The 27272-nt window shown below is 45.4% G+C and overlaps 1 protein-coding gene, 1 long non-coding RNA gene and 1 pseudogene across 2 annotated transcripts in view; 2 read left to right on the top strand and 1 right to left on the bottom strand.

Moving 5' to 3' along the window:
• Positions 1-27272, bottom strand: part of CSMD2 (CUB and Sushi multiple domains 2) — a 671930-nt gene that overhangs the window by 364465 nt on the left and 280193 nt on the right. The window lies entirely within an intron of this gene.
• Positions 1887-10027, top strand: LOC131279799 (uncharacterized). The gene is made up of 3 exons (XR_009187256.2): positions 1887-2123; positions 3423-3573; positions 3830-10027. It is a non-coding gene; the product is annotated as an uncharacterized lncRNA (long non-coding RNA).
• Positions 21004-22557, top strand: LOC139439585 (E3 ubiquitin-protein ligase RNF220-like; annotated as a pseudogene).

Genomic DNA, 27272 nt, shown 5'->3' with positions numbered 1-27272 from the left:
CTAGAAAACACAAAACCCATGGCATTTTCCCGTTTTGAGGGGAGTCTCCTTGTGGTCTTCTTTGGAGCAGCTGTATGATATGAAGCAAAGGCAGACACTGCGGTTCATTTTCCCAGGTGACGGGAGGAAGGGTGTACCTTGATGGCAGAATGTTCCAGGGGAATGTTTTTTCCTAGGTTGCGTATTCCATGTGGAACAGCTTCTTCTAGACCCGTGTTCCTCAGATTTTAGGGGGTATTGAATCGCCTACAGGGCTTTTTAAAACAGATTGCTGGGCCCCACCCCAGGGCTTCTGAGTTACTATTTCTGCCTGTGGAACCCAGAAGATGCGTTTCTAGCAAGTTCCCAGTGATACTGTTGCTGCTGGTTCTAGGACCGCAGAGGCATTCTTCTCCCCCCTCCAGCCCCTCCTTCATCCTACAGAGGAGGAGGGACACACCCGATTGGCACATTTGGGGGTCAAGCCCCCTTCCCCCGGTTTGGTCTCCAATCAGCTCATCAGTAATAAAGGTGACAGGCTGGGCCTCCTCTGCCTTTCTCCTGCATCCGCCAGATGATTCTGAACTAAGTTTATCTATTTATTGGGTTTCCCTCAAATCCCAACAGAGGATCGATTACAAAGCAATCGATTAGCATTAGAGCTGCACAGCCGTGTTGGGACCTTCCAGATGGTTTCAGCCTTTACTAAATAATTGATTGTTTTGGGGTAAAAATGTCTGGTTTCTGGGTCTTTAAAATTGGGGGTCAGGTCCTAGAGCAGGGTGAGGGCCTTGGGGTGAGGTCACAAAGGTACTGGCACCCCTATGTCACCCAGTCACACTCGCACAAACAATACCACAAACAACAATAGGAGTGCTGACAAATAAAGGAAATACCTGAGACATGGTTGTAAATCAAGTCTGGAGTGTAAGAAGCGACCCGCAAAGAGGGGTGCCTGTCCTAGTCTCTAACGGATAGTGTAAAGAAGGAGAGAGCAACATGCCAGAAGGCAGTTTCAAGCAGGAGACAGTTTGGCCAAAATCCCAAAGTGGCACGTGACCCTCAGGCAGGCCCTGAGCTCCAGCTGGACCGCCAGGACCACTGAACATGCTCACGTGGCCATCTCCACAGGGTTTCCTTGTAGCTGCTCTCCCTACCCTCTGTTCCCTTCCCACTCCTTTGTCTGCCATGGTTGTCTAAGACTCCTGCCTTTCCACAGTGCAATGTTTCAGTGGTTACCCACTGGCCAAAATCAGGCCATGGCCCACCCGCCAGCAGCACTGCCCCCACACTCACTGTGCGCAGCAGCTTCTGAGGCCATTCCCAGTCATCCCCACTGCTCTGGGTCAAATTGTGTCCCCCAAAAGATATGATCAAGTCCTCACCCCCAGGACCTGCGAATGTGGCCTTATTTGGAAGTAGAGTCTCTGCAGATGAAGTCAAGTTAAAAGTAGGTCATACAGAATTGGGGTGGGCTCTGATCCCGCATGACTGGTGTCATGAGACAAGCAGAAGAGAGACACCTCGGCCCAGAGAGGGAAGACGGCGATGGGAAGATGGGGACAGAGATTGAGGTGAGCTGCCACCAGCACGGCTGGCAACCTCCAGAGGCCAGGAGGAAGGCAGGGAGGGTCCTCTTTTGGAGCCTTCAGAGGGGGCATGGCCTGCTGACAGCTGGATTTCAGACTTCCAAGCCTCCAGAAGTGTGAGAGAATACATTTCTGTTGTTTTAAGTCACCCAGTATGTGGTACTATATCATGCAGTCCTAGGACTGGTGACTTGCTGCTAACAAATAGAATATGGCAAAAGTGATGGATGTCACTTCTGAAATTAGGCTATAAAAAGCCGACCTCTATCTCTTTCCTCTCCCTCCCTCCCTCTTCTCTCTTTGCTTGCTTGAAGAAAACTGACAAGTTGAAAGCTGTCCTATGGAGAGGGCCATGTGGCAAGGAACTGAGGGTGGCCTCTCGCCAACATGCAGCCAGGAACTGAGGCCCCTCGAGGACCTGGTCCTGCCAACAACCTGGTGAGTGAGCTTGGAAGCAGACCCTTTCCCAGCTGAGCCTCGAGGTGACTACAGCCCCAGAGGACACCTTGGCTGCAGCCTCGTGAAGGTGTACCTGATTCCTGACCCTCAGAAACGGTAAGGCAATGGGCACAGTTTTATGCCACTAAGTTTTGGTGCAAAGTGTTGCAAACAGAAAGAGGTAATGAATACAGATTTTGGTATCAAGAGGAGTGCTGCCATGACAAATACCTAAAAAGTGGGATGGCTTTGGAACTGGGCAGTGGGTGGAAGTTGGAAGTATTTTGAGGGGCTGGTTAGAGAAAACTTAAGTTGCTTTGAAGTGACTGTTAGTATAAATCTGGACTTTGATTACGCTTCCAGCAAGAACTCAGAAGAAAGTGAGGAACATGTCATTGGAAACTGAAGGGGCCTTCCTTGTAATGTAGTGGCAGAAAGCTTAGTAACACTTGTCACCTGCAGTTATGTGGAAAGCAGAACACATGCCTAATAAACTTGGTGATCTAGCTAAGGTGATGTCCAAGCAAAGTGTTGAAGGTACTGTCTGGTTTCTTCTTGAAGCTGATGGCAAAATGTGAGAAGAGAGCGCTAAACTGAAGGAATAATGTTAAAACATGAAGGAGACAGGACTTGATAGTTTTGCAAACTCAGCCTCTCAAGACAGCAAAAGATTCTAAAATGAAATAACTTTTGAACAATGTCAAGGAAAGGTAGCCTGGAGATAAAGTAGAAGGTGTGACTTTAAGAGTTTGGAAAGATCAAAGGATCATAGTATTAAATTCAGTCACACAAAGGGTGTTTTAAAGAATGAGGTTGAGCCTCACAGACCCTCTAAATTAAATAATAGGGCTTCTGGGAGCACGAGGGCATTGTCCCTTGGCCATTTTACCAGAAACCCAAGGTAAAGAAGGCCTTATATCAAAGAAATTTGTGGATGTGGCTTTTGTGAAATAGATTGCAGCTAAGATTCACAGAAGACCCAAAAAGTTTTTGAGAAAATGGTTATCAGCAAAATCACTGCCAACTTTGACTGAAAGGAAGAGGGATAGCACAAAATAAAGAGGCCTTTGAACAATGGAAAATTTCATCAGGAAGCAAGCTGAGAAAACAAGTCAGTTGCAAACCCATGCTTTCTTTCATGAACAAGAAAGAACAATTCAGAGGGAGGATCAAGAGTGAAAAAGGTGGAGCTAAGAGTCATAGAAAATTATTCCCAAGCTTTGAAAGCTCATTAAGAAACATCTAATAGTTTCCTGGCTGGTTTCAGAATTGTTATGGGACAATGACTCCTTTGTGTCTCACATTTACCCCCTTTTTGAGTAGGGATGTCTATAGCCATTACCCTATGCTTATTACACTATTGAATTTGGGGGGTATGTGGGGGGGGGCAGGTAACTTATCTCTTTAATTTCCTAGATCTGCTGAGCTGGAATAACAGTCCTCTAGAACCTGCGCTTAAGCAACTATACTCAAGAGCCTCATCTATACCTGGACCTGATTTCGATGATGAGATTCTGGATCTTGAGCTGCCTCTGCCATGGGATGGGACTCTTAGGCCTTGAAAGGAGTTGAGTGTATTTTGCCTGTGGAAGGAGCATGAATCACTGGGGCAAGAGGGCGGAGTGTGGTGGCGGGCAGCTTCTGAGTTGCTCTCCATGATCTTTGTCTGCTAGTGTTGAAGCCCTTGTAAAATAACCTCCCTGTGTGTGTGAGCTAGACCTAGTGATTGGCTTCTAATATAATACAGCAAGATTGATGAGCTGTCAATTCTGAAATTAGGTTATAAAAAACCAGCTTCTTTCTCTCTGGCTCTTCTCTCTAAGCTGTCCTATGGAAAGGAGCTGAGGGTCCTCTCCGCCAACAGCACTGAGGAACTGAATCCCACAGAGAACCACGCGAATGAGCTCGGAAGTGAATCCTGACCCCCACCCTGTCAAGCTTTGAGATGACTGCAGCCCTGGTGAGCACTTTGGTGGCAGCCTAGCGAGAAACCCTAAGCCAGAGAACCCAGCCAAGCCACTCGCAGATTTCTAACGCACAGGACGTGAAAGCTAAATGGCATAATTTGTTCCACCCACCCTAAGGTCCTGCTACACAGTCTTTCCTCCAGTACTTGAACAATTGATCATATGAGAGGCAGGTGCCTGCCCCTCTCCTGGCGCCCGGCAGTAGGTGACTCGCATTCTCTCAGGAACTCTTTGAAATGGGCAAAGGTGGGCCAGAAGGCCTGCTGGGTCTCTGTGTGCTTGGCTGGTTTAATCGCTTAGTATTTACAGAGAACTACCTGGATAGAGCCCTCAGAGCCTCTGAGGAAGGGCTTGGCCGGCACCCACAGAATTTGATGGGCACCGGAAACCACACCTCCAGCTCTCAGCTCGCAGCTGTGCCTCTGGCCGCAGGAATTATAAGCGGCTTTCCTACTCTCACACCCTGTCATTACAAACCACGTAAATTCTTCGACACCAATGTTGAAACGAACAGATGCGGCTCTGTATTTTTAATGCATTATCTGCAATTAGCAGCCACGGCGTGGAAGAACTCTGCGGTCCCTGGGGCTGCCTTCGCCAACGCAGCTGCGAGTACATTTCGCTGAAGATTCTGGCTGAGCTCCTCTGGCCCCTGCAGCCCTGGCAAGTGGGTGAGGGAACTTCCATTTGCAGAGTAACTATTCTGCCAGGAAGTGGAAAGAGGGTTGCAGAAGCCCAATCTTCACTCTGCCATGGCCTCGCTCCCACCCCACCATGCTGTTGTGATTCTGCAAAGCTGTCTCAGCACCCTGATAGAATACCCACCATGGGAGGCCCCAAAGACAGGTCGTGGGTGAAGAGGCTTGGGGCCTGGGGTGCAGGTAAAGGTCTGTGAAATGCAAAAAGGGAATGCTGCTGTGCTCAGGGCAAATGTAACAGGGTGTCAGCACGGGCACAGAAAAGGAGAAGGGGCTAATGAGAGGATGTGGGTGCTTGTTGGCTCTGTCCAAAGGGGAAAAACTTCTTTTTTTTTGTGGTAAATATAATGCCAGTAACTAACACTTATTGGGCATTACTCTATTTCTAAGTGCTTCCCAGGCATCATCACACTTAATTCCAGAAGGCACGATCTATGACCACAGCCAAAGACCACCAGGGGTCCACCTGTGGTTGAACAAGGTGCGTTGATTGACTCCTGGCAGCCAGGGAGAATGGAAGTGTGGGGAGTCTCAGGAAGAACTTATTGTAGGATCTGGGCTTGTTGTAAGTGGTTTGGGGGAAGATTCAAGGAAATGGAGCTTTGCTCTGGACTGGAGGCAGTCAGGAAGTAGATGTAATTCTAAGGTGAGGCACTTAATTTTACCTAGAAGGTGGGAAGGATAAAGCAAGACTGGAGTTGTAATTGGTTAGGAAGCAGCAGCCACTCATTAACAAGATGTGGAAAAAGGGGCATGTTTGGTCATTTTTGCATTTTGGCTTAATGCACGTGTTTTTGTCTAAATTAAGGCATGAGTATGAAGTGTTACAGAGTGGCCTTGCCTGGTGTTGATGTTCTGTGAAACTGTTTTATGTTTAGCAGAACACCAAGGTCTAGGTATGGGTATCAGGTCAGCATCTAGAAACATCCAACCCTAACTAATGTGGGGCCAGGACCATTTCCAGTGGCTGTGGGCTGCTGTTCTCCTTCTCATCAGCTTCCATTACTGTGCCCACTTTACAGATAACATAATCAAGGCTCAGAGAGATCAAATAATTTGCCCATGCTGTCTTAGCTAGGAAGTGGTATTGTGATTCCAGGGTCCTTAAAAGTAGGGTGGGAAGTGAGAGGCTAAGCAGAGGGACAGGAGGGGAGGGCATGCGATTCTGGGAAGCTAGCCTGTATCCATGAAGAGGAGTGGTCAGGGTGGGAAGACAGAAGGAACTAAGGTTTGGAGTCAGATCTATCTACCTTAGAAATCTGTCCCTGCTACTCACTTTTTCATGGTCATGGGCCTGGTATTTAACATCAGAGAATCAATTTCTTCTTCTGCATAGTGGGAATACCAAAATCGTATTCTTAGAGTTATTATGAGAATAAAATGATAAAGCTTAGTACAGGTTCCCAAGCTACACCTGGGAATAACAGATGCCAGTCTGAACACTTGCATACCAGGCACATGTACTAGCTCATTGGGTGCTTACAGCAACCCCATGAGGAGGTTTCTATTTTAATTCCTGATTTGCAGATTAGAACATGGAGGCACAAAAAAGTTAAGCAATGTTTCTGAGGTCACATAACTGTCAAGAAGAAGAGCCATGATTTAAGCTTTGACATTCTAGTTCCAGTGCCCTCACTATACTACCTCTTGCATCAGCAGTTGGATGACTGCTTCTTCTCTTCCTTTCTTCCCTAATGCTCCAAATCATGAGCTTTGAGGCTCTAGTCATGTCTTGACTGTTATTTAATGCCCAGGAGTTTGCTAGGCACCAGACATTTGCTTGTGAATGGGTCTAAGCTGCTTACTTGGCTCTGGTCTGGGAAGCACTCATTTCCTTTTAGAAGGTCAAAATATTCTTGGCATGACAGATAATATAGATTCAGGTCACCATGGTTGATAGATCAAATAATACACAGTATTGCCTTCTCAGTATTTCCCTGCCTTTTAGTAAGTACAGAAGTCAGAGGAAAACACTGGGAAATGAGCAAAAACTCAACGGAAGAGCAGGGAGTGACCCATCCCTGTAGCACAAGCACTCTTTTGGCAAGATTGTTGTGTGGACAGAAGGCAAATGGCTGCCCAAGAAGAAATGGGCCAGACGTGGCTGGTCTCTTTGGATCCTGCAGCAGCAGAAAGCTATGAAAGTGGTCACAGTGCCATGGTCCAAGCCTGACTCAGCATTGCCTATTCCTGACCTACTGATTTAGTTTATAGGTGGTGTCATGTGGTGCCATGAGTTCTGGGAGACTGGGGGGCAGGGTCTCCTGGGCCCAGTGACTCAGGTAACCAAGGTCCTTCACACCACGGGAATCTTCTAGTCCTGGTTCCACCACCACTGGGAAAGGAAGGCCCGAAACTCCCATTGCAATTCTCTCTGCTCTTTGATGCAACCCAAGATATTGCCCAATATCAGACTTTTTGAAGCTCATCTGCTCTTAATTATATCTTTAAATCCCACGGCATTAAAACTCTGAGAATTTAGGAAATTTTGCCGCTTAAGAGGATTCATAAAAATCACTGTAATCACTGGTATTTACAAAGCTCCCTTCTGCAGACTGTGAAAGTCAGAGAGAGAACATGGATAGCAGCAAGAACAATGAAATTGCTCTCAAGTTCTCTCAGAGTGCTGGGCCCTTAGTCTGTACTATTATGTTTAGCTTAAGGAGGTAGATGAAAAGTGTGGATTTCTCCATTACCTCCAGAAGGAGACCAAAGAGAAGTGAGCTAGTTAAGTTAATGTAGAGCAAATGCCTTGGGGTGCTTGCCCAGCCCGTGCCCTCTTCTCAAGACTGCCCTGCTCCCTCCCTCCAGCAGGGGTTCCTGCAGCTCTGCTTATACCACTGAGCTTGCCCCTTTCTAGCTTCAGCTGACTGCATAGGAGTGGGCATTTGACTGATGAGCGAGCCAACCAGATTCTGTTTCTTGACGATTTAAATTAAGAGCTTTGGAAATCTGGAGTCAGTTGGATGTTATCTTGGAAGTGTCCTAGGGCTGCCACAACAAAGTACCATAAACTAGGTGGCTGAAAACAACAGAAATGAATTGCCTCACAGTTCTGGAGGCTAGAAGTCTGAAATCAAGGTGTCAGCAAGACCATGCTCCCTCTGAAACCTGTAGGGGAGAATCCCTCCTTGCCTCTTCCTAGCTTCCATGGCTTGCCAGCAATCCTTGGCTAGTAGGAATCATATCTTCAAAGATCCCACTTCCTAATAGGATCATCTTCATGGAACCAGGGGTTAGAACTCGAACCTTCCTTTTTGGGGGACACAATTCAACCCATAACAGATCCCTAGAGTTAGAAGATCAGGCAGACTCAGGGGCTGGAGTGAACATCAGGGACCATGTGCAGTGATTAACAAGCAGAGAGAGGAAGGCAAATGGACCACATAATGACTGAGAATGTTGTTCCCCACCATTTCTGTCCCATATATCCATCCAATAAATCTTCAGGATTCCTAAGGCAGGAGCCATCCTGGGCCAGTAGTGTCTGAAGGTGAGGCATGGGAAATGACCTGAGCTGCTTTGCTTTCCCTCCACATGGCTTCTCTTCAGTGGAAGACAAGGCCAGCACCCCAAAAGCTCCATGTACATGAAATGGGAGCAACCACACTTTCCCTCTAATACGGACAGACAGCACCATGGGCTAGTGGAAGACCAGCACATGGTCCATTCTGGAGACCCTTGTTGACCTTTATCAGAAGCCAACATAGGTCTCCCCAGAGCTTCCAAGGTATAGGGCACAGATGCCACTGACCTTCCCAGCTTGAAGGAGAAGGACTGAGCCTCTCTGTAAAGGAGCTGTTGTTATGACACATCACAGCCATCTGCTCCCCACATTGATCTGCCAGCTGCAAGGAGGGCAAAGGCAGCAGATGCAAAGGCTCTGGGAGCACAATTCGATGAACAGTCCTCATTGATCCGTTTACCTGTCTGATGGCCTGCCAGGCTTCCAGTGTGCCATGTTTGAAAGACACCCATGGAGGTCAGAGCTGGAAGGCCACCTTAAAGACAGGACAGCCCAGAATTTTCACAAGTGGGAAAGCAAATCCCAAAGACAATACTGTGAATGTGGCCTTTCTGATTTCATTAAATAGACTGCAAATAGCCCCATTGTTTATTAGGCAGCCTTAGGGAGAAGGGGGCATTGTTGTGCTTTGTGACCTTGTGTTTCCTACAAAGAGAATATTTATGTGAAGGGCATAGGACTGAATCAGAAACTCTTGGACTAAAAGTGAACACTCTTACCACCAAGGCAGCAGTATGTTATCACTAATTCAGAACCTCTATTGTCCTGGACTCCATGGGACACAGCCCAGCACAATCACAGATTTCTCTCAGCTGGAGGCTCCATATGGAGTGTGTGAGACAGTGATTTCTATGCCAGCTTTGGTCCAGCCCTTGCTCTGTCACATATTCAGGTTCAAACCTGCCCTGTCCCAGTTCCAATGAGTTGCCAGCAGGCAATTCATCATGAGTCCCCTCCTCTTGTGAGTAGCTTCTGGAAATAATCTGCTGCCTTGACATCCAAGGTGCCATGTGCCTTGAGGGATATAGCCATTTGGGCCCCTGTAGCATTTCTAGCTAACCACCCCCTTCCTCAAGTGTGGCCCATCTGCCTGACTGATCTGCTCCCATCTTTGGTCTCTACTCCTGCTCCCTGAAGGGCTGAGAGTCTGGTAAGCCTTTCTGGATGACTGGGATTTGGCCCTCTCTTTATGAGTTGGATACCAGTGTCCCTGATCTAAAATTCACACAAGCCCCTAAGTCATGTGTCTAAGCAGTCCCTTAGAATTTGCCCTCTCAAAAAATGCTAACCCAGATAAGGTCAGAATTTACCTTACTTCCTTGGATGGATGATATGGATAGTTTGTCCCTAACCTCTGTTCTAACCAACATTACCATAAGTTTGAGCACTGGCTTTAGAGTAATACAGACTTGCTTGCTTTGAATGTCCTACCACTAGCTAGCTGTGCCAACCTGGGCAAATTACCCAATTTTCATTCTTCTGAACCTCAATTTCTTTACCTGTAAAAAAGAGACATTAAAACCTACCCTACATGACTGGTTTTGAATAAACAAGAGACAAATGATATGATGGATGTAAAGAACTTAGTACAGAGCATCACAGTTACTAACATGCAACATTCATTGAGAACTTGCAATATGTTAAGCTCTGTCAAGTGATTTGTAAGCCTTACTTTATTTAATCCTCACAAAAATCTCATGAGATTCTATTATCTCCAATTTTAAATGGAAAATATGAGGCTAGAAAATTTTAAATACCTTCTCCAAGATCACCAGCTGGTCTGTGGTTTAGCCAGCATTGATTATGACCTCATGGAAACCAAAGATTATGATCCATCTCTTTTTTAGTCATAGCATAATGCCTAATATATAGTAGACACCCAGATATGCGTGTTGAATGAACATATGGACTCTCATGTCAGTAGTCCTTTGTATAACTGGGGTAAGAGCTCAGTTCTATCAACTTATTGTTTCTTTTCCTCCTCCTCATCTTCCTTCTCTTCTTCTTCCTCTCCTTTTTTTTTTTTGTACTAAGCTCTTCCTCTGTGTATTTCTGCCAGTATTTGTATTATCACTTGTACAGCTATTACCAGTTCTTGTATTATATTCGAACCTTCTATCTGAATTGATACATCGTTTCTATAGAATCCAAAGATTCAGCACTTTGGATAGTGCTAGAGTTTTTGAGCTAACGTGTAGTCAGATTGGATTTACATTAAAAAATATTTACATTAAATGTGTGACCCACATATGAGAAAATACTGCATTCCATACTTCTAGCTCAGTGGTTCTGGCTTGCTATTCACTCTCATAGTCTACGAGATGAGAAAATATTGCCATAAAGATTTTATGAGTCCAATAGAAGCATTACTCAAATGGGGTTTATTTCAAAGGCATCGTTTGGAAACCATGGCCATGTTGTTTAAAGGGGAAGAAAAGCTCATTTTGATGGAATTCTTATACTTGAATAAAGCCCAAATGTTTCAGAAGACACTCTAAATGCCTACCAGGTAAGCAAATTCTTCAATTTGATTCAAATCAACAGACTATAAAGCATTTTCAGCATCTCAGGCCCTGTACTTGGAACCAGTGATGAGGCAACAAAGGTGTGATCTCCCCATTCATGCTAAGGAAAGGCAACAGAGTATTACTGGATTGGTGACTTTCAGCTCTTCATACTCTGGGACAAAAATGTGTTTATCATGCCCACTATGTGCAAGATATTGACAAAGCATGCCAAGGCAAACAAGCCATATTTCCTGCCTTCACTGATCTCGCCATCTGATAGGGGAGAGACAGATATCCATCTGATAGGGGAGAGACAGATATCCAACTCACTAAGCAATGTGATTAGGGATATGACAAAATATGTACAAAAGCTTGTCAGCAGGAAGCTCATCCCAGAATTGTATGGAATATCTATTGTCCTCTGTCTAGCTCACAAACTCTTACTCATTCTTTAAGGACCCAATCAAATGTCCTCTCTGGAGATGTCCTTTCCTGACTCTCCAAGATGGAGTTAGTCTTCTATTCTTGTGGCTCCCACAGTATCTTAAAGAAAAGGGAAGTGGAGGGAACAGACACTAATTAAATATCTATTAAGTCTATATATAAAGTTCTGTAGGAATAAAGAGCAGGAAGCAATTAACCACCAAGGAAGAGGTGGAGGACAGTTGAATTAGCTCTTGAAAAACGTGGACAAGTCATTCCGTAAAGAGTAAACAGGAAGGATAGATGCATGGCAGTATGAAAGGATATGATGTGTTTATAGGATGGCAAGAAGCTTGAGGTATCTAAAGCAAAGGGCATAAGAATGGTGCTGGGAAGCGGACTTGGCCCAGTGGTTAGGGTGTCAGTCTACCATATGGGAGGTCCGTGGTTCAAAACCCGGACCTCCTTGACCCACGTGGAACTGGCCCACGCGCAGTGCTGATGGGTGCAAGGAGTGCTAAAACCACGCAGTGGTATCCCCCGCATAGGGGAGTCCCATGCACAAGGAGTGCGCCCCGTAAGGAGAGCTGCCCAGCGCAAAAGAAAGTGCAGCCTGCCCAAGAATGGTGCTGCACACACGGAGAGCTAATACAACAAGATGATGCAACAAAGGGAAACACAGATTCTGGTGCTGCTGACAACAACAGAAGCGAACAAAGGAGAGCAGGCAGCAAATAGACACAGAGAACAGACAACTGGGGGGAGGGGGAGGGGGAAAGAAATAAAATAAATAAAGCTTTAAAAAAAAGTGGTGCTGAGAGCTGTTTATAAAGGGGAGAAGTGGCAGCAGATGAAACTGCTGAGTTAGGATGGGGTCAGATTATGAAAATCCTTTAGGAAATTTGTTCTTCATACAATAGGCAGTGGGGAACTATCAAAATATATTTTTATTTTACTATTTTTTTCTAACTCAGAAAGTAGTGTATGCTCATTGTAAAACTTTTAGGAAATCTAAAAGAATATAAAGAAAAACAATATCCTAACACCCTGTTCAGAGATAAAGGTGTTAACACTTTTTCCTTATCTTTTCTTTTTATGATTAATATATGTGTAAAAAATTAGCTCATGCTACATATATTCAATTTTGTATCTTTTTTCACTTAATATCATATTTAAATATTTTCCAATTTCTTTAAATTATCTTTGAAATTATAGTTTTAATTGCTACATGTTTTATCAACCTTATGGACTACAGTTTATTTAATCATTATAGTTGGACATGTAGTGTTTCCTTTTCCTATTATTATAAATAACACTGCAGTGAACATCTTTGTGCATATCATTTTACACTGACTTAGCACTGTTTCCTTGGGATAAATTCCTAAAACTGGTAGCACATTTTACATTTTAATCACTACTGTCAAACTGCCTTCCAAAAAGGTTGTACCAATTTATAATCCCACCAACAGTGTATGAGGCTCCCAGAGGTTAAATTACTTGTCTAAGATTAAACAGCTGTGACTGGAGAGCTGGGAATCAAATGTGGACACTGATCTCCACAAGGTTATGGCAGAACTTTAATGGTTAGATGGGGAGGGGGGGGTAGCCACAGGTAATTGCACTTGGAGGACTGAAAATGACCCCTGTGAATATGGATGATCCAATGAGGCAGCTTCAAAAGCCAGGCTGTTCAATGAGCAACTCATGTGCTTTCGCGCTCTGTTCAGTGCTGCCTATGTCACAATTCTTCCCACTGAAGGGTGTACAGACTGGAGAGGAATGAAAGGCATACCTTTTTCTTGATGATTTATCCCTTTGTAGCACCCACGTCTTGGGCTGGAGCAGCGGAACTGCACTTCTCCCTGCCCATCTCTGAAATCTGGTCCAGGGAGGATTCCCCATTAATGCCCTGGGTTCACCGAACAGGGCAATAGCAGGCAGGCATTTCAATCAGTCATCAAGGAAATCGGAGATATCCGTGTCTCCAGGGCCACAACATGCTTTCTTGGTAGTCTTATAATTAATAAATGACTCAGAGAAGGATAAAAGATTCAGGATCCATAGCCCTCTCAATCGTCTTACCTATGTAGCACATCCAGTGGTGGGGAACCTAATCCTCCCCCTGGGAAGCTATTTTATTCTATTAGATCTTTGCATTAAATCAAGGTTTGACTCCTGCAGTTACCCACTGATCCTATTTTTGTCAATTATCGAAACCTTCTTTCATATGATGGACTTTTAACTACCCAAAGGCATGCACCATTTTTCTCTCAGTAGGTGCCATGTTGGTGATTAAATGTCTTACTTAGGCTTTGTAATCAGGCAGACCTGGGGTTCCAATGCTGACTCTGCTAGTAACCAGCTGTGTGCCCTTGAGCAAGTTGCTAAGCGTCTCTGAGTCTCAGATTACTTCCTGCACTGTAAATGTTGATGCCATTTACCTCACTACAGAGGAGTGAGGAATAAATGAAATATCAGTAATACGGCAAATGGTGGGCAATTGTCAGATGCTGGGTCCGCTCACAATTGTCTTGCTTTAAACCAGTATTTGTCAAAGGTGATCTCTGTCCCATGGCATTAGATGGCCAAGAGGAGGTGTTTAAAATGTAGATTTCTGGGTCCTATTCCTAATCTATCAAGTTGCACTCTTTGAGAGTGGTATCTGGAAATTTCTGCTTGTTTGGTTTCGAGAAGAACCAACAACAACAAATTGGGGCCAACAAATTGGAAGGCTTTGACACCAATGGAAATTCTCCAGAGCTTTTCAGAGAGTCCTTGGGTGAGATACCCCAAAGAGGACACCGCCTCTGAGCAAGCAGGAAAGTCTCGTTTTCAGGAGTCTCACTCTTCTGCTCAATCTATTAATAGATTGAGGTCTTCACACCTCATTATGGGATTTGTAATGTCCTGAGAGGCGATAGAGAAAGGCACTGTCTCTGCTTAAACTATTTTTATAATCTTCATATAGCCAGAAGCAGAGGATCAGCCCTTGGGAGGGGCAGAAGCAGGGCTGGGCAGGGACTCATGGATCAGCCAAGCAGAGTGGTATTTAGGGCGTGTTCAGCCAGTTGGGGAGCTGGAGGGCCGCCCTCGAGTACAGCAGACACATAGTCACAAATGCTGGGCACAGTGGACAGTAGAATGCCTAGTCCTTTTACAGCACTTTGGATGTCGGTGAAACCAATTCCAGACTCCACCTTTTGATAGAGATGGGGCTCCCAGTAAGTTGGAACACTTACTGTCTCCTGGTTTTAAGCTCTCTCCTTGCACCCAATTTTATGCCTATGGCTCACAAACGTCTATTTACAACCCACTCCCCTCACCAAAACTTCAGATCCTTACATTCACCTATGACAGATGTCCCATGGGCATCTGAAACTTCATGTTACCAAGCCTATTATTTGTCCACCCATCATCCACCCAGCCACTCAAACTAAGAGCTGGGAACTGTCTTTATTACCCCTTCTCTTCCCCGCCTCAGGTCTGTGGGATCACTAACCAGGGAATGCTGTTACCTTCTTCGAGTCTCCAAAGTCCACCCTTGCACTCAGCTTCTATGACCCTGTGTTAGCTGAGGCCTCATCATCTCTCACTTGGGCTACTGTGACAGGGAATGGCTTATGTCTGTGCTGAAATTTCAACCCTCCAACCTGTGCTCCAACAGCAGAGTGGGCTTTCCAAACTGCAAAGATGATCATACCACTCCCCTGCTATAAATCTTTCACTGGCTCCATATTCCTCTCAGAATCAAAAACAAATAATCTGGTCTCCATCTACTTCTCCAACCTCATCCCCTCTCCATTTTCCACATCCTTCAGCCACCTTCCGAGACTTAGAATGTGGGGGCTTCCCTCCTTCCAGGGTCCCTGGGCTGACTGGGCTCCACAAAGACCATGCTTTCCAATTACCTGCTTTTGCTCTTTCCTTCCTGTTGCTTCCAGCAATCCACCTCACTATCCAATTCAGCGCGGATAGTAGAAAAAGAAAGTACAATTATTGTCAAAACCTGTTGAGCTCTTATTATGAATTGTGCCAAGCACATTAAATTTTCTCATTTTAATCCTTGTAAAATCTCTATTGTGGAAAGACAAATGAGGGACCAGAGGCTCAGAGAGGTTAAGTAACTTGCCCAAGGTCATACAGCAGTACAAGTGGCACAGACAACCCTTAAGCCCAGACTGGTTGACTTCCAAGGTCTATCAGAAACTACATCAAAGAACATGTACAATTCAGGCTTTTTCCAATGGTCTATGCAGAAAAAGCTACATTGCCTGAACTGAAACCCCTTAAGATGTACTGTCCTCAAAGACCTAAGTGCTTAGCCTGGCTTATGGAGGAGCCAATGTTATCTACCACAAGATGACTGGGACAACAATGAGCTTAAATCCCAGCCACAGTTGGAGAATATCTGCTTCTGAATTCAATTTGGCTCAATTTGATCCAATTTAATTCAGTGCAGTTATTGAGTCTTGACTATGCACCCCATAAGTGCTGGTTATGGAGGGTCAGAGATAAAGGCAGAGGCCCCTCTTGGGAAAACATAATAACACAGGTGTGGGGTACACATAAGGAGGCAGGAATTGAGGTGGTGGCACCAGGGTTCAAGATCAGCCCTGGAGCACTAGAAGGAGGAAATGCTGCCAAATTCTTGTGTTAGTCTCTGATTAATGACATGTTTTGAAATTTTTCTAATTAGAATTGTGAATTCCATGCACACATTTCTTGCAGGATATATATATAGGGTAAGAGATCACCAGTTTAGTCTAATAGGTATTCTCAGGCAAAACATGTAAGAAATAAATTAGGATTGATGTGTGGTTGAAAGCATGAGTTCTGAGATGGAGGACCTGGGTTTACACCTTGGCCCTACCATTTCCTTGCTGGGCAAGTTATATCAATATTCTGAGCCTCAGTTTCCTTATCTGTAAAAGGGGAATGAAAAATAATACCTGCCTCAAAGAGTTGTTGAAATGATTAGGAGAGAATATGTATATAAAGTGCTTAGCACAGTACTCACCAAGTGCCTAGAAAGAGTGCAAAAATATGTTAGCTATAATGTAATCCTTATTCTAGACTGGTTGGCTACAAGAGATCATGACTAAAACTCCAATACCAACCCTGGTTATGAATATTTAATAAACCCTTCTTGACTAATGAACGCATGTGGAATGCACCGTTTAGGAGTGGCAGCCACCTGGATGCCTGAACACTAAGCTGAGAGCTTGAACTGTACTCCTTGGCGGACAAGAAGACATTCTTCCAAGGATTTTCAGCCAGGGAAAGGCATGGCCAGAGTTGGAGATTTAGAAAGTTCACACTGGGCCAGAGCAGAGGATGGATGGGCAGAAGAAATTCTGCAAGCCAGTTGGAGGATGTGTCCATGTTTCAAGTGTGAGAATACCTGAACAAGGTTGGGGTACTGATGTTGCCAAGAAAGGTCCGAGTTGGAAAGCTATTTAGGAGGCAGAACTGGCAGGACTTGTGGCTCAGGGCTGTGAGCAGATGGAAACTGCCCTGCTCTGGGCAGCGTCCATGAAGGAGACAATGCAGTTAGTGAACCAGGTGAGAAGCTGCTGGCTTCTCCAGAAGCCCCTGGCCAGTTTTCACTGGGAAGGCTGGGCTTCCTGTGCTTTTCTCTTCCCCTGTACAGAGCAGATGTGACTGCAGGGCTCAGGAGGTTTGTGAGTAGCCCATCCACAGATCTGGGCATGTTGGGCAGCCCCATGGGAAGTACTTCCATATAATAGGCCTCGGAGTTTACAGTGGGGCAATGGCCAGTGGTGGGAAAGGGTTTTCCCCTTCACAGACACATCTCAGCTACGAGATGGAAGTCCTTGCTAATTCCAGCATGTTTTGCAGAGAAAGATTCAACCCTGGTTAGAAAGTAAAAACTTCTGAAAACAGTTCAAATAAAGAGAAGGTGACTCCCATTTATCTATAGCTACTTTATGTCAACACCACAATCTATTTGTTCTCTCAGCTTTTGCCATGACCACAGAACGAATTAGCCCCACATTTAACAGATAGGGAAATTGAGGCCCAGAGAGGACATTTTTTTTTGCTGATTAGGTTTGTCGTGGAGCAACCAAGATTCACACTCAACTCTCTGATTCCTAAGCCCATTCTCTTTCCTCTACGACATATTTCATAATCTTTAATTTTAAATGCCCCATTTCTTCAGACGTTTGCATACTGCCGGTGGCAGTGTAAAATGATTGAATGCTTTTAGGAAGCAATTTGGCAATAAGAATCAAGAGTCTTAAAAAATACTCATTCCGGGAATCTCTCCTAAAGAAATAATCATAAATTCAGAAAAAAAAAGCTCTATGCACGAAAATGTTCTTCACAGCAATATTTATAGCCCTGAACAACAGGACACAATCTAAATGGCCACAGAAAGAGGAATAGTCAAGTAAATTGCGACATATCCACTTAATGGAATATTTGGGGGCCAAGGGTTTATAATAACAAGGAAAATGCTAATGCTATAATTTTAAGCACAAAATAATCAGGAAACAAAACTTTATATAGCATCGTCCAGGGGCAGTACTATGGAGCAGCCTGCACTTCCAATTTTTGGCACTTTCCCCTTTCAGTCTCCATCAGTCCCTTCCAAATCACTCCAAGTTAAAAACAGTAAGAGTGAAATTCTTTTAATATGGACAATATATGATTTCTCAATCTTGTATCAAGTGTGAATAAAAACATCTCTAGAAATTCTGTTCTTTTTATTGATCTGCAATGAACAATCTCAGTAAACACTATACTTTCCTTTAAGTCCGTCCTATGCAGAAATTCTGAAGCTAAGAGAATGATCATTCCTCTCTGATATACTTTTGAAGATACCAGCCATGTAAGAAGGAGAAAGAAAGGCAGCAACAGCAGCATACATATTGGAAAGGAGGATACAAAATTACATTACTCATAGCCAATATGACTGTCTAACCTAGAAAATCTAAAATAATCAGCTTTAAGACTGTTAGAGCTAATGAGAGAGTTCAGGAAAATGGTTGGGTATAAAAGAAATGCACAAAAATCAATAGCTTTCTTATTTACTAGCAATAAACAATTAGAAAATGCCAAGGCAAGATGATCCTATTCACAATTACAATAAAAACCATACAAATACCCAGGAATAAACCTAACAAGGAAGTCACAAGGCGTATTTGATGAGAACTATGAAATTTTATTGAAGAACATAAAGATCTGAATAAATAAGAGGCACACCAAGCCTCTTACAATATTGTAAAGAGGTCAATCCTCTCCAAATTCATCTATAAATTCATTGAAATTCCAACAAAATCAGGATGGAATTTCTTTTGGTGGAAATTTGAGAAACTTATTCTAAATTTCATCTGGCAAAATTAAGTGCCCAAAAATTGCCAATATAAGTTTTAGTTTTAAAACTAATAATGAGGGATGACATTTCTTACTAGAAACAAAAAATGACTATAAAGCCGTGGTAATTGAAATTATGTGATTCTAGCACAGAAATAGAAGAATAGATAAATGAAATAGAAGAGAAAATCTGGACACAGATCCAAGAATAGATGTGGATTTAGTTTATGATAAAAGAGCCATTTCAAATCAGAAAGGGCAGTTTTGGGGACAGTTCATTATTCATTTGGAAATAAAGTTAGATCTATAGCTCACACCTGGTGTGAAAATATAATTCAGATAATTAAAGAGCTAACCATAAAATACAAAACTCTGAAAGTCCTAGAAGAAATAGAGAAGAGGATTTTTATAATCTTAAAGTGAGGAAGTATTCCTACCCAAGACACAAAATACAAGAGAAACAAAGCAAAAGATGAACTGATTTGATCACACAAAAATTTAAAAGAAAAAATTTAAACTTTCTGCTTTGAGAGATAATAAAACAATGTTGAAAGAACATTTGTGTAACATATGACAGACACAGGGTTAATATTCAAAATATGCAAAAACCACCTGTAAATCAGTAAGAAAAACACATACAGCCCCACAGAAAAATGGGTAAAAACTAGGAATAGGCAATTCAGAGAATAAAATTAAAATGACCATAAACACATGAAAAGATTATCAACTACATTAAAACTGGAGAAACTCAAACAAGAATGAAGTGCTATTTTTCACTTTAATTTGGGAAGGATATAGGGAAATAGCACTCTCTTACATGGTTTATGGAAATACCAAACTGGCACAGCCTTTTTAGAGTATACTTGAGCAGACCTATCAAAATTTTAAAATAACATACACTTTGACCCAGAAATTTCACTTTTAGGAAGAGATGCTATAAATGTTCCGACATATATACCAAGACATATATAGGAAGATTTAAATTGTAGCATTGTTTGAAATGGTGAAAAATGCAATATTAGGCAACTGTTAAAAAATAATGTGACAGGGAAGCGTACTTGGCCCAGCGGTTAGGGCGTCCATCTACCACATGGGAGGTCCGTGGTTCAAACTCTGGGCCTCCGTTACCCATGTGGAGCTGGCCCATGCGCAGTGCTGATGCGCACAAGGAGTGCCGCGCCATGCAGGGGTGCCCTCCATGTAGGGGAGCCCCACCGGCAAGGAGTGTGCCCCATGGGGAGAGCTGCCCAGCGCGAAGGAAAGTGCAGCCTGACCAGGAATGGCACGGCACACACGGAGAGCCGACACAGATGACGCAACAAAAAGAAACGTAGACTCCCGTGCCGCTGACAACAATGGAAGTGGACAAGGAAGAACACGCAGCACATAGACACAGAGAACAGACAACTGGGGGGGGGGGAGGGAGAAATCAAATAAATTAAAATAATCTTAAAAAAAAATAATGTGACAGATATATGTACCAACATGGAAAAACATCTAATGTAAGCAATTAAGACAGTAAAAGCAAGCTGTACAGTATGTTTATGTTTAACCCCCTATCCTGTATATATGTGTGTATGTATGTTTCAAATGTGTAAAGGCAGACCGACAAGGCTACATACCAACTTGTTAATAGTGGTTGCCTCTGGAGAGGAATGTGACATTAGGGTAGGCATTTGATAAACAGAAGACTTAACATTTGTTATGCAGTATATTTTGAAGGTGTATGGATTGCTTTTTTTTTTTTTAAGATTTATTTATTTATTTATCCTCCCACCCCCTTCCCCGTTGTCTGTTCTCTGTGTCTATTTGCTTTGTCGTCTTCTTTGTCCTCTTCTGTTGTTGTCAGCAGCTCGGGAATCTCTGTTTCTTTTTGTTGAAGGGAAACTCTTTTTGTTGCATCAACTTGCTGCATCCGTGTGGGCGGCGCCATTCCTGCGCAGGCGGCACTTTCTTTTGTGCTGGGCGGCTCTCCTTACGGGGTGCACTCCTTGCGCGTGGGGCTCCCCTACGCGGGGGACACCCCTGCGTGGCACGGCACTCCTTGCGTGCATCAGCGCTGCGCATGGGCCAGCTCCACACGGGTCAAGGAGGCCCGGGATTTGAACCACAGACCCCCCGTGTGGTAGACGGACGCCCTAACCACTGGGCCAAGTCCGCTTCCTGAACGGCATTTTTAAATAACAAAAAAAGTATATATACACTGTATGAACAGAGCTCTTAAGAAATGCCTGAAAAAAATGGAAGGAAATGCATCAATGTGTTCATACAAGAGGTTCCCCGCCCCCAGTTTTTCTCTATTTTCTAAATTTTCTTATTGTCTTATGTTTTTAATGGAAATTTTAAAAACCAATACTTTTTGTTCTTTTTAGATTCCATTTCCTTTTTGCTGGAAGCCAGTTCGGTAAAATAATTGTCCTTTCCCTGCTTTCTGTTAGGGCTGGTCGGGTGACTGTGAAGCAGAAGGTGAGATGCCACATCCCTGGGTCCCAAGTGGTGACTCGAGAGCATCTGAAGGAGATGAATAACCAAACGCAAATGGGAACAGGAACAAACCAGGCTGGTGAGAGAGTTTATATTATCCCATTGAAAATGATTAATAGGATGTTCCAAGCATAATGGTAGGTGTGCAATAAATTGATGATGATTTATTTTAATTATGAACGGATCATCATGCTATCCATTCAATCCTCACATCAATAGAAACATCCGGGTCACATCGCCGCCTGGAACAACCTGAATGGCTGGGGAAGGAAGAGGAATTAAAGCAGAGAGAGAACTAACAGGATTTATTAGAAAGGCAGGCAGAAAATTAAACATGGGCACTCACTGAGCACCTACTCTGCTGTTCCTTGAGCACCATTTCTGGTGCCGTTTTTTCGATTGTCTTTTTTTTTTCTTTTTTTAAAGATACATGGATCACAAAAAATGTTACATTAAAAATTGTAAGAGGTTCAACACGGGCAGCGCGGGGGGCGGGGGGACCTGCCTGCGTTGCCGCCCTTAGCTGGGAGGCTGCGAGGTCCGAGTGCTGGAGGCCTGGGCTGGGGCGGCTCCAGCGCGGTGGCCACGGTCCGGTTAGAGCAGGAGGGCCGGCGGCAGGGAGGAAGCAGACCTTCCTGTGAGTGCGAGCCAACCAGAAGATCCGCTTGAATGCTTGGATTGGGAAAATTAAAAGGAGGACGCAGGATGAAGGGCAGAGGGAAGGCTCCTGCATGGCAGAAGATGATGCCGTGGTCGCTGAGCATGAGAACAGCAACCGCTTTGAGGAATCTGAGCAGTGTGGGCAGAAGCGGATACGGGCACCACTCTTCTGAAAGGGGGCTTCCGAGGCACCTTCTGCCCTGACGCAAGAGGGCCCAGCTTCTCCCTGCTTCCCCTGGGCTCTTCCCAGTTGCTGCCGAGAGGTCTGCAGGGGCTGCCCATCTCCAGTGACCCCGCAGCTCCTTGGAAGGGTGTGGCTTGGCCCAGTGGAAGCCCCGCCCCCCATCCCAGGCTCTGGCTTCCTCATGTGCAGAGGCAGAGAACCCGGACAGTGATGCCGACTTGGATGTGCATGGGGATGACACTTTGGAGTGTGGGAAGCCACAACGCACAGAGGCGGACGTCATCCCCTGCACAGGTGAGGAGCCTGGTGAAGCCAAGGACAGAGAGGCGCTCCGGGGTACAGTCCTAAATGGTGGCCCTCCCAGCACACCTACCGCACCTGAGTTTTCTAAATGGGCCAGTGATGAGATGCCATCCACCAGCAACGGTGGGAGCAGCAAGCAGAATAGTGACATGGAGAAAATCAACAAAGATCTGGCTGTGACCACCTTCGAGGCCCCAGGCTCGAGTCAGGGAGCTTGAACAGCAGCTATCTCGTGGGGACCAGTACAAATGCCTCATCTGCATGGACTCCTACTCGATGCCCCTAACATCCATCCAGTGTTGGCATGTGCACTGCGAGGAGTGTTAGCTGTGGACCCTGGGTGCCGAGAAGCTCTGCCCTCAGTGCAGTACATCCCAGCACTCGGAGACCTGCAGGGGATGTACTTGTGGGCTAGTGACCCCAGGCAGGCCTTGCCTTGGCAGCTCCGCCTGCCTCTGTGACAGTGACCCTCTCCCCTTGTATGTACCTGCATACAGCTCCCCGTGTTCATACATGCACATACTCTCTCTCTCACACACAACACTAGGATTCTGGAGCCAGAAGGGAGGTTCCCACCAAGTTTAGGAACCACACCTGTTCCAGGCTCCAGGGTGGAGCAGGGAGGCAGCAGTCAGGGGAGCAGGGGGACAAGGCTCCTAAGATCTAGCCCTCAGACTGACGGACAGACAGACATGCAATCACTACACTGAAGCACATGTAATCCAGACTGTGTATGTTTACAATGTGTATAAATGGGGCAACTTCTCCCCCTCTATCCCATCCCCTCCCCCTTTGGTTGTATGATTTCCTTCTTTTTCTAAGACCACCTGGAAGCAGTGCCTCCTTCAGAGCTGGCTGGGGGCTCGGCCCATCCACCTCCTGGGTGCCTGCTTCCTCTCCCCCTATGGTGCCCTTGCCTCTCCCATGTGCTTGGTGTTCAGTGGTGTATATTTCTTCTCTCAGACATGAGGTACTTGCCGCAAAGGACATGATCCTCTCCTTAAGTTTTAGCTAGTGAGGCTCTTTATAAGGAGTTGGGGGGGCGGGTTTCAGGAAATGGGAACCGAGCAGAAGCAGGGGCCAAGATTGGGACTGGATGAGGGTGCTGCTGGCTACCCAGCCTTCTACTGAGAACCATTCCTGGGATTAGAGCTGCTGCTCCCAGGGAAAAGCGTTGTCTCCCCTACCTCCTACATGGGTCCCATGCTTTTGCTGTGTCTGTATATTCTCTACAAAGGGACTTGTCCTTTCCCTTTGTAAACTACATTTGACTCGGATTAAACCATATAAACAAACAAAAAAGGATACACAGATCACAAAAAATGTTACACTAAAAAATATAAGAGGTTCCCATATACCCCACACCTCACCCCCCCACTCCTCCCACATCAACAACCTTTTTCATCATCGTGGCACATTCATTGAATTTGGTGAAAACATTTTGGAGCACTGCTGCACCACATGGATTTTAGTTTACATTGTAGTTTACACTCTCCCCCAGTCCATTCAGTGGGTTATGGCAGGATATATAATGTCCAGCATCTGTCCCTGCAATATCTTTTAGGACAACTCCACGTCCTGAAAATGACCCCACATCACATCTCTTCTTCCCTCCCCTGCCCTCAGCAACTCTCGTGGCCACTGTCTCCACATCAATGATAAAATTTCTTCCATTGCTAGAGTCACAATAGTTCTATGGTAGAGAATACCAGTAAGTCCACTCTTATGAGAAATAAAATCTACATTTTATTCCTCTGTCCTGTTGGCCCTGGGATGGTGATGTCCACTCCACCTTAGGGAACCAAGAGTGTCTACAACTGCAAGCAGGAGAATCGATCCATCAACCATGTGGGATCTGGTGCCATTTTGTCCACTTTGCAGAAGGGAGGTGCCAGCTGAACTCAGGTAGTGACTCGAGGTTCAGGTTCTTCCCACTGTCCTCCCAGCCAGAGGATGGGAGAGGAGAATGGAGAAGGAAGTGGAGCATGAGGGTGCTTTCACCCACATACTTGGGAAAAGAAGAGTAACTAGGTTATGGATGTGTTTGAACTCCGAGCCTTTTTTTTCCCTCCCCCAGGCTGAGCTCTGAAACTTCTCACGGTGGTTCCAGAAAGTGATGCGGGGAACACTGGGGCATGTCTAAATAAAGCCCCAAGTGGGCGTTCCTGCTCAATTATGCATGAGCTTTTGTGACTTCACTTGTGAAATAAGAACAATTCCATTCGAAGCAAAGTCAGAAAAACCAAACAAACAGAACTTTCCAAAAAATATTTGAATGTTGATAGCAGACTCTCTTGCATTTCAGTAACTAATTGGTGTGTGTATGTGTGTGTGTGCCCTCAATCCAGAGAACTTCCCATTCTGTCACTACAAAATAAGTTTTGTGTCTCTGATTTTCCAAATTGCAGGGTCTAATTGCCAAACTAGCAGAAAGTCTAGCCTCTTCCCAGAATCCTCAGGGTGGTTTAATTGGCCCTCTTTCTTGCTTACCAGCTGCAGCCTGCTGGAAGAGTGGGAGATTCAAATAAACCCCGATATCTGGTCTATCCCTCCTCCTGATCGTGAAGGTCTCTAGAGTTATCTGACAGTTGTGGTGGGGGTCAGGGTCACAGCAATGGGGCTGCCTGGATAATGGGTACCTGTTGTCCTTTGTGCATCTCCCCAGTGCTGTTACCCTTTCTGCAGGTTTCTGTGTATTTTTCTGGGCTTGGTGGTTCCTTGAGACTCATGGGAAAATGCTCCTTCCCCAGGCTCATGGCCAGTGAGCTGTATCCCATCACAAAGCTGCCCAGCCCGCCTTCCTCACAGCCTTTTTCTAAATTTACATCTGTAGCAGGTACTAGTAGTTCAGTGACCATAACCCTTGACCCTTCTGAGTGCAAGGGCTGACTGCCAAGCACTGGCATCTGCACCCCTGTGCCTGAGGGCTCTTCTAGACTGTGGAAGGCCACTTTGCTCATAGCAGACCGGAAGGGACAGGGAATTAATAATCCTCCGGCAGCAGCTCTCATTCAATGACTCTCAGGAACTGGTGTATAAACCCCCCAACTCCCTCTTTCCTTGGGTTATTCTATTTACTGGGGTTATTCTAAGACCTGGCTTCTGCAGATCTGTGTTTGCCACAGTCTCCCTACAGCTTATGCCTCCGGCTGTCACTATGGTCACTGATGCAATAATGCACATTTTATTGGCTGCCCTGCCTTCCCTGTATCACTTTCCACTTACCTACTAGTGTTACCTGCAACTCCCAATAAACTACTTGCACTTGAATCCTGGGCCCAGGGTCTGCTTTTAAGTAAATCCAAACTGGGACAATACTCTGGTGCTTGTAAGAGTATCTGGTGGTTGTAAGAGTTCCAGCATCAGACCATGTTGTGCCAATAACCAGCCCTCCTCTGCTGGGGCCTCAGTCTTGATGGGGTGTCCTGGTCCCCATCTCCTGCAGGAGAGGGCATGTCCATCTTCCCCAGGGTCCCAAATCCTTTTCTCCTAGGACACTCCAGGTACTTCTCTGGGGAAGCATCTTTGAGCTTCTATTTCCACAAGAGAAAAATGGGAGTAATATCTACCCACCTCGGTCAATGGTTTCGGGGATGAAAAACAATAAGCTATAATATTGAATACGTTGCCTATATGCTAGACATGCCACTTAGTGCTAATCTGAAATTCAGAACAGCCCTAAGAAGTAGAAATTATTACTCCTTATATCTATATTGTAAAGCTAAAGGAAAAGGGTACTCAGAGAGGTTAAATAACTTGCCCAAATTCTGAAGGTGAGATTTGAACTTGCGATTCTCAAACCCTAGAGACAAAGAGTCACTCACAAACATGCAGCCATGGGACCTGACAGGAAATCCTCTGGGGTACATGGGTGTGTGTATGGGCTTGTGGGTCAGGGCTGAGGGAGGTTAGGAGGCAAAGGTTGGCGTGCTTGTGGGTATGAGGCAATAGTCTGAGACCAAGGAGGTGTGGGCCAAAATGGGTCCAGTCTGGGCAAAATGCATAATATGGAGGCAGAGGAGAGTGGGGATGTATGGTGAGAAAAGTGGCAAAGTTTTTTTTGTGGGGGAGGGGCTGGATCTTAAATTGAGGGATCTTAGATAAGACAAGAGGTTAGCAGAAGCTGGGGCTATGGGAGGGAAATTGAAGGAGCAGGAGCTCCAGGTTGCTTGCCGAGCTGGAGCCCACCTCCTCTGGAGAGGCATGGGGACAGGGGACAGGGATCAGGCTCAGATGCTGTTGGCAGAAAAGCTCAGAATGGGACTGCTACCTCTCCTGTAAGTTCTGACATGGGGGCTATTCCCAGCCCTCATGGTTTGTGGGGAATTGAATGTTGAACAACTTTCCAGCCTCTGGGTTATGAGAAGGCAGGGTGGGGGGGGGGGGGTTGGGTCAGCAGCTGCAGTGCTGGGGCATCCCAGGTCCTGGCACTGAGGGTCCAAAGTGCCCAGTGGAACGAGTTTTAGCTCCCCCAAGGGGAGCCAGCAGTCTCTTCCCACCTTCCGGAACCTGAGGCAGGAGGCTACGCGGGCTCCTAAAACCAAGCTGGGTTTTTACTCTTGTTAAGTCACAGGATAAAGCACTTTACATATTAATCAGGTTAGGAATCTGAGAGAACATATCAGGGGATTGAAATATGTAGATTTTGATGATGAATTCATGCTCATCAGAAAACCAATGAATCATCCTAACTTCATTATCAGGAATTATTTGATGGGAGAATTGGCAGAGAGGTGGGGGCGGGGGAGTGGGGGTGAGGAGGGGAGTCGCAAGGGGGAGAGGATTGCTCGTTCCTTAGCCACGGCTGGATGCTCTTTCAGCAACATGTTTTTGCAGCAGGAAAATCTGTCCTGAACATGGCCCTATCTTGGAGGCCTCGGTGAAGCCTGAGGACATCCCCTGGTGAAGTCTGACCTCGAGACCCAGGGAGAACCACAGAGACAGAAAAATACTGTGCGTGCAGCTGCCTTTACAGATGGTTTAGGATGGCCCCGGGCACAGTGCCTCCTGTGACACCAATATCCCCAGACACCTTGGGCAGCGCAAGCCCCTCCTGTGGTTTCCTCATCTGGAGCTCCCAGGCTGGAATCAAAGAGAGGGGCTGGAACCCTCAAATTCCAGTTCCACTCTTTTAGGTGCTGGGGATTCACTGAGAAGAAAACTGACATAAACTCCT

The sequence above is a fragment of the Dasypus novemcinctus genome, chromosome 9, assembly GCF_030445035.2.
Source record: "Dasypus novemcinctus isolate mDasNov1 chromosome 9, mDasNov1.1.hap2, whole genome shotgun sequence".
Lineage (NCBI taxonomy): Eukaryota > Metazoa > Chordata > Mammalia > Cingulata > Dasypodidae > Dasypus > Dasypus novemcinctus.
Note: the sequence above shows the minus strand (reverse complement) of the source record. Positions and strands in the feature narration are given on the sequence as shown.